The sequence below is a fragment of the Grammomys surdaster genome, unplaced genomic scaffold (genome assembly GCF_004785775.1).
Source record: "Grammomys surdaster isolate TR1022 unplaced genomic scaffold, NIH_TR_1.0 313, whole genome shotgun sequence".
In the NCBI taxonomy this organism is placed as follows: Eukaryota; Metazoa; Chordata; class Mammalia; order Rodentia; family Muridae; genus Grammomys; species Grammomys surdaster.
This window is the reverse complement of record NW_021604732.1, coordinates 959,492-969,636: the sequence shown is the minus strand read 5'-3', so window position 1 is coordinate 969,636 and position 10,145 is coordinate 959,492. Positions and strand designations below refer to the sequence as shown.

The 10,145-nt window shown below is 45.5% G+C and overlaps 1 pseudogene; it reads left to right on the top strand.

The window, feature by feature from the left end:
- Positions 1-7,916: 7,916 nt before the first annotated feature.
- On the top strand, positions 7,917-8,035 carry LOC114629675 (annotated as a pseudogene).
- Positions 8,036-10,145: the final 2,110 nt, after the last annotated feature.

Below are 10,145 nucleotides of genomic sequence, written 5' to 3'. Positions count from 1 at the left end.
ATGGCTAAGTAAGACTGTGAGGGAGAGTAGACTCATCCATGAAGAAACTAAGGAATTGTCGATCAGTGAATGGGTGAAGTAGATCTATTCAAAACTTACTCCATTCAGGAGTCAAAATCAAAATAAAAAGCAGAAATGTAAAGTTAGAAGTCAATCGAAATTCAAGAATTAAAAAACACCACTGTTGAAAAAGGCTTGATATGGTTACTAATGCCACTCACCAAATGCCAGCTACGTGGTAGAATTTTACTTTCTGGCTCCCTATGTTTGTGTGATGCTGAGAAGCTAGTTCTCTATGATGGCCAATAAGAGAATAAGACATCTGTCACTTCTAGGCCAGTTGATTGCCAATGGGATACCCTACTTTCTCTTACCACAAAAATCTACAGCAGTGGAAATGGCACCTACTCCCCCAACATGAATCCAGAACAAAGGGACACAGACTGAGTCCTTGCTGGCCCTCAGTAAACACATGACATGAATGACCACAGACATCACTATGGTAGCTATGCCTGCTGATATATAGCTTTAAGAAATACTTAGATGAGCCTGGCAGTGGTGGTGGGCACCTCTAATCCCAGCACAGGCAGATCTCTGAGTTCTGGTCTACAGCCTGGTCTACAGAGTGAGTACCAAGATAGCCCAGACTATGCAGAAAAATCTTCTCTCAAAAGACCTAAATTTAAAAAATGAAGAAGAAGAGAGACAGAGAAAGAGAGATGTGAAGGAAAGGAGGAAGAGGAGAGGAGAGGAGAGGGGAGGGGAGGGGAGGGGAGGGGAAGGGAGGAGAGGGAAGGATACCTGGATGTCAATTTTAAGAACACATGAGGAAAAAGACCTGCTCAATCTCATAGAGGATACATACAGGGCAAGATGTCACATCTCTGTCATTCCATTCAGCTTTCTTACCCTACATCCCACTAAGTATTGCATACAGCTTCCAACTCACTGTTCCTTCTGGGGAGATGATGGGACAATGTGTGTATGTGCAGAGGTGTGGGGAGTGTGAGCCCACATTCGCCTGTGTGCAGGCCAGCAGAGAACATCAGTGTCCTGCTCAATCGTTCCCCACCTTATTCCTTGGTGATAAGGTCTCTCACTGAACCTTGAGCTTGCCCTTTTGACTAAGCTAGCTTGGCCCCTGTCCTCTAGGCATTCCTGGCTTTTACATGGATGCTGGGAAAACAAACTCAGGTCCTAATGCTTACACAGTGCACAGCAAGCAGTCTCAACCACTGAGTCAACTCCCCGGCTGCTTGTTGCCCCTCTTCTAATCTGCATCATATTCTGTTTCTAGAAATTAATGCGAATGAATAGAATTGAGCTAATCATTTCCTAGCTTATACAGTCTCTATTGCAATACACTCAGAAGACAGCCATCTCAGGATGCACAGGAAGAGGCGCAAGAGGAAAACCTTGCTCTATTATTTATAGAATCAGGGCTAATTGAATTAAGTTTTGACAGAAAGCATTCAATTTCTCTGACAGTTGCCACCCTCTTCTCCTACACCCTAGAGCTCCTGGTGGTAACTGATTCCACTCCATCTTCCCCCTTGATATATTAGGGCTATAAAATACGGAGAGAGCAAGTCACCTTCAAAGAGGTCTTTTGTCGTTGCAATAACTAGAAGTAATTTATGAGCCCCCAGAATCGTGGGTTTCTCACTCTGACTAGGCAAGCAGACAAAATCACAATCCAGATGCCGACGACAGTCAATCAGAAGGTCAAAGTGACTTCAAAAGAGACCAGTCTTCTAGAACCTACGATGAGGAAGCACCAGTGCTCACACTCAGAGAGGCAGTCAGCAAAGACTTTATACGGAAACTATCACTTACATGTTTGGAGATTCAATTCTTCCTTAAGGTGTCCTGGGATATTTTCTTTACACCCATACTGAAGCTATCTGGGTCTCCCCCATCTTTTAAGGATCAGCTTAATATGTGCATTTTCTAGGAAATCCTCCCTGATTAGCCAAGTCTGTGGTGTACATTGCATACTCCAATGTCACAATTCTCTTGATTCTTGTTCTTCATTAATATGTAATCTTTGATCACACATCTAGACTCTATAGATAAGATTTTCAAGAAACAGGTTTGACCTCATATGCCAATCCCCAACTACTGTGGTTTCTCAAATATTCAAAGCTAGATTATTTTTTTATAAAAGGGATTTTTTTAATGATTTGTTTTGTTTCCTTGGCTCTCTTATTACATGTATTTATTTATTTTGAGAGTGTATAGAAGCCTGCTCATCCCTTGCCATATATGTGGAGGTCACAGGAGTCAATCCTCTCCTCCCAGCACATGTTTTCTGGGGATTGAACTCTGGTTGTCCAGTTTGGTAGCAAGTGCTTTGGACCTCTGAGCCATCTCACCAGCCCAGAAGAGGTGGGTTCTGCCACATCAGCCCTCTATTGTTGCTGAATCTTAAAGTGTTAATACCCTAGTAATTCCTCCTAGCCATGACATTGCTAATGATTTCCAAAGTGTTTAAATCTGCATGTTGATGTTGATGAACTTCAAAGGTTTTAAAGAATTCATGGCCTTCCCATGGTGAAATACTTGCACTGTAAGGATTACCAACTTCTTGATGAGAACTGCCTAATAATGTTAGAACCAGAAAAGGTAGTCCCCTGCATTAGGTACTTTTTTCACTTCTGTGGCCAAATGCCTGGCAAGGCACTGTATATACTTATATAAGGCATACTTATACTTCAGCACAGAGAATACCAGAGAGAGACTAGTCCCAAAGTTAACTAGACCCCTCGAGGTCCTTGGCTATAACCCCAGCAACCTTCCTCCAGCTAAGCCACACCTCCTAAAGGCTCTGCAACCAAACAATACCACCAGCTAGAACTAATTTCTCAGATGCATAAGCCTATAGGGATCATTTTAATTCAAATCATCAAAACCTAGCAGTGACCCCCGTAAACTCATGGCCATCTCATAATCCAAGTAGCGTTCAGTTCAACTTCAAATTTCCCTCATAGTCCTACAGTTTCAATGTTTTAAAAAAAAAAAGTATAAAGACTCTCTGAGACTCAAAAGGAAACTCTTAACTCTAAGGTCTTATAAAATCAAAACACAAAACATACAGGGGATATACAATAGCAGAGAGTAGACGATCACAGCCTAGAAAGGAAAAGCAGGAAGAGAGTCAGGAGAGATGAGAACAAAGTAAAGCCAATACCCAAAAAGTTAAACACCAAATTCTATAGTTCAACAACCAGTTTCTAAGGCTCACTGTGGCCTCGTTTAGACTCCAAAGAGCTTGGCTGCCTCCAGCACATGTGACCTATCAGGAACCAACTTCACATGGTACTCACAGCTTTCTTTTTTTCTTTGCAACTGTTCCATGGTCACAGCGTATGCAGCCTCTCCATTGCAGTCTAGGCTTCACCTTCAAAACTTCTTATACCACCTTCTTGGGAACACCACACAAGGAATCTGAGCCTACTACACACTTTCATGGCATACCCACTCTTTTAGGGTTTTATTTTTTTTAATTAAAAATAGATTCTTTTCTTACAATTATTCTTATTAAGGCTTCTCCCCCAATCCATCCTCCCACACCCCACCCACCCGATTCCACACCTTTTTTTTTCTCTCTTATTAGAATACAAATAGACATCTAAAGAAATAATAATATATACTAAGATAAAAGAAACAGCCATTTCCACATTTTATTTTGAGACAGGGTCTGGCTCAGCCACCCTAGCTCACCTTGTATTTTCTCTGTAGCCCAAATAGGCCTTGAAGCTTATCTTCCTGAGTAGCTGGGGTTATAGGCTTAGCCACCAGGCCTGGCTTTGCTAAGGTATATGTTATGCATATGTTATGTATACATTATGTATATGTAACATGTACCTTGCTCACTCTTCCTGCTTCCTGTCATTCATCTTTCTCCCCAACAACTCGCCTTCTACTAAGATATATTTTTTTATTTAATGTTTCAATGTTTTTCAGCAATGAGAAAAAAGAAACACATGTCGTTTAACTTTTAGAGCCTTGTTTCTTTCTTTTAGCATGATGACCTCCAGGTCTATCCATTTTCCTATAAACTATAGCTGAATAAAACTCCACTGTGTATATATACCAAATTTCTTTTCATCTCTTGATAGGACTCTTCATCTTTATCTCAAGTTCCCAGCAGGGTTCAAGTTCTGGTTCTAGTAAAACTGGTCTTGTTACACAAGAGTCACTGAATCCCAGCTACATTCTCTTATATGGTTCTAATAAGGCCTCTCCTCGAAGTGTCGTGAGGATTGAATGAGACAAATCAGTGGTCCTAGTTCATAGCAAACATGCAATAAAGGTTAGCTGATGTTGTTGCCAGAGAGGAAGAATGTCAGAGAAAAATCTAAAGTCAAAATAGAATGTGATCAGTTGGCCTCCCTGGGAAGCAAGTTCTGAGAGGGAATGCAGCGTGCAGGAGGGTTATAAAGGAATCTCCGTGTGGTCAATACAAAGTGGGAGCAAGGGAGTAAAAGAGAAAGAGGTTTACCAAAAGCCCACAGAATCAACCAACCTGTAGGGGCTCATAGAGTCTGAACTGCCAATCAGGGAACCTGAATGGGACTGACCTAGGCCACGTATATTACAGTTGTGTAGCTTGGTCTTCTTGTAGGACTCCTAACAGTGGTAGCAGGGGCTATCTCTGACTCTGTTGCCTGCAGCTGGGACATTTTCCCCCTACTGGGTTGCCTTGTCTAGCCTTAATGGAAGAGGAAGTGCTTAGACTTACTGCAACTTGGTATGCCACCACAGCTGGCTGATATCCAGCAGGCTGCTCTTTTCTGAAGAAATGGAGGAGGAGTGGATTGGGGTGAGGGTGGTGAGGCAGGGGAACTGGGAGGAGGTGAGGGAGGGAAAACTGTAGTCAGAATGTAAAATAGAATTAAAAGTCAAAGTTCAAAGAGAGAAAGAGAGACAGAAAGAGAGAAAGGGAAGGACAGAGGGAAGAAGGGAGGAAGGGAGAGAAAGAGAAAGAGAGAGAGAGAGACTGACTCTGTGGTGTAGCTCAATGGTAGCCAACATCTAAAACTCCCTGGAGCTAAAATGCTCTTTCAGAACACCACCGCCTCTCCACCCACCACCACCACCACCACCCCACACTCCATCCTCCACCCGAACTCCCTCACTCCCTACCCCTCCACACACACCCCAAGGTGGGTAAGGAACCAAGTCCTTACAATTTGTATGGATCAGGAAAAGCTAATCCTGGGAAGGACTTACTTTAGGTAACTCTCTGCTATTCAAGGAGAGTTTCAAAGAGCCACCAACAGTTTCAGCAGCCAGAACATGACCCTCCTTCAAGGCAAGGTGAGTAGCATACACAATGTCCTCCAGACAACATCTACCATGGGAATAGATATGTAAATAAACAGTCAAAGAACAAAACAAAGCAAAACATTCCCGAGACCCTCTGGGAAGGAGGGGAGTCTGCAGACATCAACTGAATCCAGTCATTCATCCATTCGTCACTTCTTAACGCCTGCCATATGTCAAGCCCAGAGGTATGGAGCTTACAAATCAGGGCCTGAGTCTATAGCAATTACAATAATAATGCTTTTTCTTTACTGTTTCTAAGGGATGGAAGTAAAGATTGGAAAACAGAGAAGAGATATCAAATCACTTGAAGCCGGGATATATTCTCAGGTGATCTGTCACTTGTCAACCCAGTATGAAAAGGTGTTAATTTGAATGAAGAAAAGGGCAAAACAATTTCTTCCCCTAGCAATACATCAAGCTGTTCTCCTGGTGACCTAGCAGGCTTGGCAAACTGTGTACACTGTACAAAATTGAATTCCCAGGTTTGGGGAAGCCTAGGCAGGCTTATGGTACACGAGGATTTATTGCTTTTACTCACTTAAAATGCCTCCCACTAAATTTGTTGTGCCCTTCTCCCCCTGCCTATGGCCCCGAGTTAAGTACTGCCAGGGTAGAGCAAAGGTTAACAACACACCAAATAAACCAAAATGCAACCCCAAGAAGACAGGCCCTGGCTTCACAGCAGCAGCAGAGCTTCTTCTTGCCCCTCAATTGCTTGGCTGTGACCCTCTCTCTGCATTACTGCCTTCCACCCTTAGATCCTGCCCCACCCACTCTGCAACTCTCCCTCTCCATCTGATCACATAGTATGTGTCTCGTGGCCCCTCGAGGGCTGTTGTTTAGTTAATGTTCACTTTGCCATTGAACTCATCGCTATACGTTGACGAAGCTCAGGGCAAAACCTGTAAAATCCTAGACTAGGGCTGGAGAGATGGCTCAGCGCTTAGGAGCATTGATTGTTCTTCCAGAGGACCCAAGTTCAATTCCCAGCCACCTCATGGCAGCTCACAACTAGTTGTAACTCCAAGATCTGACAACCTCACATAGTCATGCATGCAAGCAAAAAAGCCAATGCACATAAAAAGAAAGAAAAAGAAAGCCTAGACTCTATCTCCTCACTGTGTGCCTCTTCAACATAGGATTCTTTGAGCTGCTTATTTTTAAAGGAGGAGCAGGCACAGGAGAATTTCTGAAAGCAGAGTGAGGGGCTAGCCTTTTACAATGGGAAATTATGGCATTTAAACCTGATGTGTAAGACAATTCTGCAGCCTGTTCATATCTCACTCTTTGAGACTTCCCTGAATTGTGGTACGTGTTCGTGTGTAGCTCAGCTTTTCCTAGCTCCAGTCACCTGTAGCCAACCACAGTACAAAAACTGTTCCACAGAAAGTTTCAGAAATAATTCCTAGGTTTTAAATTATTCCTTTTTCAGAGAAGTCTGAGGAAATCTTCTCCCTCCTTCTCTATCCCATGCTGTATGTGAATAGTATCTCTGCCCAGTGTATCCCAGCTTTCCGTGATATCCACCTGCTGGGTGACTTTACTGGAAGTGTCTTCCTATTCAGCTCCAGATAAGGAGGGTCACTACAGACAAAAGCTCAACTAATCACCCAACTCTAGCTCAATCAATCACTGAATTTATTGTGGGTTACTTACAGGAGCGTGGGTGACTGGTGACTTAAAGGATCAAAACAACCCATAATAGCTATACTACCAAAGAGTGTAATAATTATGAATAACCTATACATCTCTGAGCAGGGGCAGGGCCTTAGAAACCTCACTCTCTTCCTTAGCCCTCAAATCTCCTGCTGGGAGAGAATGTTAATAAACTCAATCTTGGCAGGATCATGTGGGGTGATCACATGTCGCACGTCAGTTTTCAGAAGTAACCCTTGTTATACATAATCTGGGAGACACCTTAAAGTGTTTCCTATAAACAAAAAGGTAGACATTCTCTACTGAACAAGGCATGGCAGCTCAGGCTTGTAATCTCTGCACTTGGGAGGTGGAGGCTGGTGAACAGACACAAGTTCAAGGCCAGTCAGAGCTACATAGTGAATTCCAGGCCAGCGTGGGTTATATGAGACCCTCACAGACAGACAGACAGACAGACAGACAGACAGACAGATTCTCAGGCCAATAAAATGGCTCACTGGATAAATGTACTTGCTACCAAGTCTGACTTGAATTCAATCCCCAGGACCCACAGAGTGGAAAGGAAGAACTATCTTCCACCTGTTATTATCTAAACTCTACGTATGTTCTATGACATGTGCACATGCACAAACACACACACACCACACATACACACACACACACACACACACACAAACACACACAGAGACTAATTTCGCTTTCATCCTCAGCTAAATAAAGAGCATTTTCTGATACTAAGATCTATCATAAGAAAAGGCTTCTGTCTATGAAACTGACAACAAAGTGGAAGACCTGCTCTTTTCTGAAGGAAAATGGGAGAGGAGTAGATCTGGAGAAGAGGAAGATAGCAGGAACTAGGAGGAATGGAGGGGGGATGGTCAGGATGTATTGCCTGAGAGAAAAGGGGGACAAGAAAAAGAAAAAATGATCCTGCACCTAGAGGCATTGTAGGTGTGGCTGCTCTGTCACGGGTGGCAGAGAAAAGAAAGGCTATGTCTATGCTCAGTGTTCTGGCCTGTAACATCTGAATAATTAGTAGTCTAACACTCCCTGAAAGAAGCAAGCCTGAGGTGACCAACAGTCTAGTGCTGCACAAACCCAGATGGGCTCCCAGGGAGCAACCCAGAGAAGAGATGAACCCCTATGTGGGGCAACATGGCCCAGTGAGAGAAAGCTAGAGATTAGAAGAACCTTGCCTGGGCCCATTGCCCGCCCTTGTGCAGGGGTGAGCCTGAGACAGATGACCCCCACAGAAGGTCATATAGGTGGCCAGGGTGAGGAACAAGCCCAAAACAACCACCCATCCAGCACCATGGGGCCCAGACAGGGAGCTAGACTGATGTATGTACCACTAGCCTGGCACCACACAGGCCTGGGGGTGGGGGGGCAGATCATGTCCAAGATAACCCTTCCTGGTACCATAATGCACAGGTAGAACATGGCACTCCTGAGACAACCCCAGATATTCAGAGACCCTGAGTGCCATTAAAAGGAGCAAGTAAGTGGTGGAGAAACGAAAGAGAAAGAAACAGAAGGATGTGGGCACAGTGAAGAGAGGCAGAACTGGAGACTCACGGGTAGTGAGGAACAGCCTGGTGTGAGGAGCTGTGATGCCACTTGAGATCATGATGGAGTCCTAGCCTGTGATGCCACTGGGGGCCATGTCTGGGTCCATGGCTATGATGGTTTGTATATGCTCAGTCCAGAGAGTGGTACTATCAGAGGGTATGGCCCCGTTGGAGTAGGTGTGGCCTTGTTGGAAGAAGTGTGTCACTGTGGGTGTGGGCTTTATGACCCTCATCCTAGCTGCCTGGAAGCCAGTATTCTGCTAGCAGCCTTCGGATGAAGATGTAAAACTCTCAGCTCTGCCTGCGCCATGCCTGCTTGGATGCTGCCATGCTCCTGCCTTGATGATAATGGACCAAACCTTTGAACATGTAAGCCAGCTCCATTTAAATGTTGTCCTTATAAGAGTTGCCTTGGTCATAGTGTCTGTTCACAGCAGTAAAACCTTAACTAAGACAATGGCCTTGCAGCAGCAGGGGACTATTACCACCAAAGGCCAGACAGATGTCCCTAGTCTGGGCTGCTGCCCAGGGACATGTTGATGTCTGAAGGCTGTGCAGAACTGTACCCACTCACCTAGGAATCTCGAGAGAGCTGGCCCTGAGGACTGAGAGCAGGAGAGTTGACCTTTCCTCTAGCCAGCTGCAGTACTAGGGAGAGCAGCCCCACACATTGCCCAGAAAGCACAGTAGAGCTGGCCCTGGTTTAAGAGTTGTGGGTAAGCTGACCTGAGGGTATGAGCATGGGAGAACTGACCCTGTCATGCAGTGGCTTGGATAAGGGAGAGATATACTCCATCCCCCTCCCCCTTGCCACCTAAGGCAGGTGGGAGACCTGGCCCTGGAGTCATGATACAGGAGAGCTGGCTCTACCCCTCACCAACTGCAGCGCTCAGGAGAATGGCACCAGCACCTTGTCTGGGCAGCATAATAGAGCTGCTGGTCCTGGATGTAGGTGTTGCAGGTAAGCCAGCCCAAAGGCATGAATGTGGAAGAGCTGGTCTGCCTGCCTTTCGTCTGCTATGTGCTGTCATCAGCAAGGGAGAGATCCCCTCTCTTTTACCCTCACCACCTGCAGCGAGTGAGAGAGCTGGCTCCATCGGATCATGAGAGGAGGAGAGCTGTCTCTGTCCCCCACCTGCTGCAGCACTTGGAGGGTGGCCCCTGTACCTCTCCTGGGAAACACAGTAATGCTGGCCCTGGATATGAGGATTGCAAAGGATCCAGCCCAGAAGAGATGAGCACAGGACAGCTGACCCTGACTCTTGTCTGCTGTGAGGTGGTACAAACAAGGAAAAAATGCCCACTTCCCCCCCACCTGGTTCCTTGCCACCTATGGCTGGCAAGAGAGCTGGCCTTGGGATCATGAGAGTGGGAGAACTGGCCCTGTCCCTCACCTACTGCAACACTTAGGAGAGAGGGCCCTGCACTTTCCCTGGGCAGCACAGTAGAGCTGGCCATGATGGTATGGGCACAGATGAGCCAGCCCAGAAAGCCTGAGAGCAAGAGAGCTGGCTCTGCCTCTTGCTGGCAGCGACAATGTACGAGCCAGCCTGGGCAGGGTAGGAGAACTTACCTTGATGGTGTGGGTGC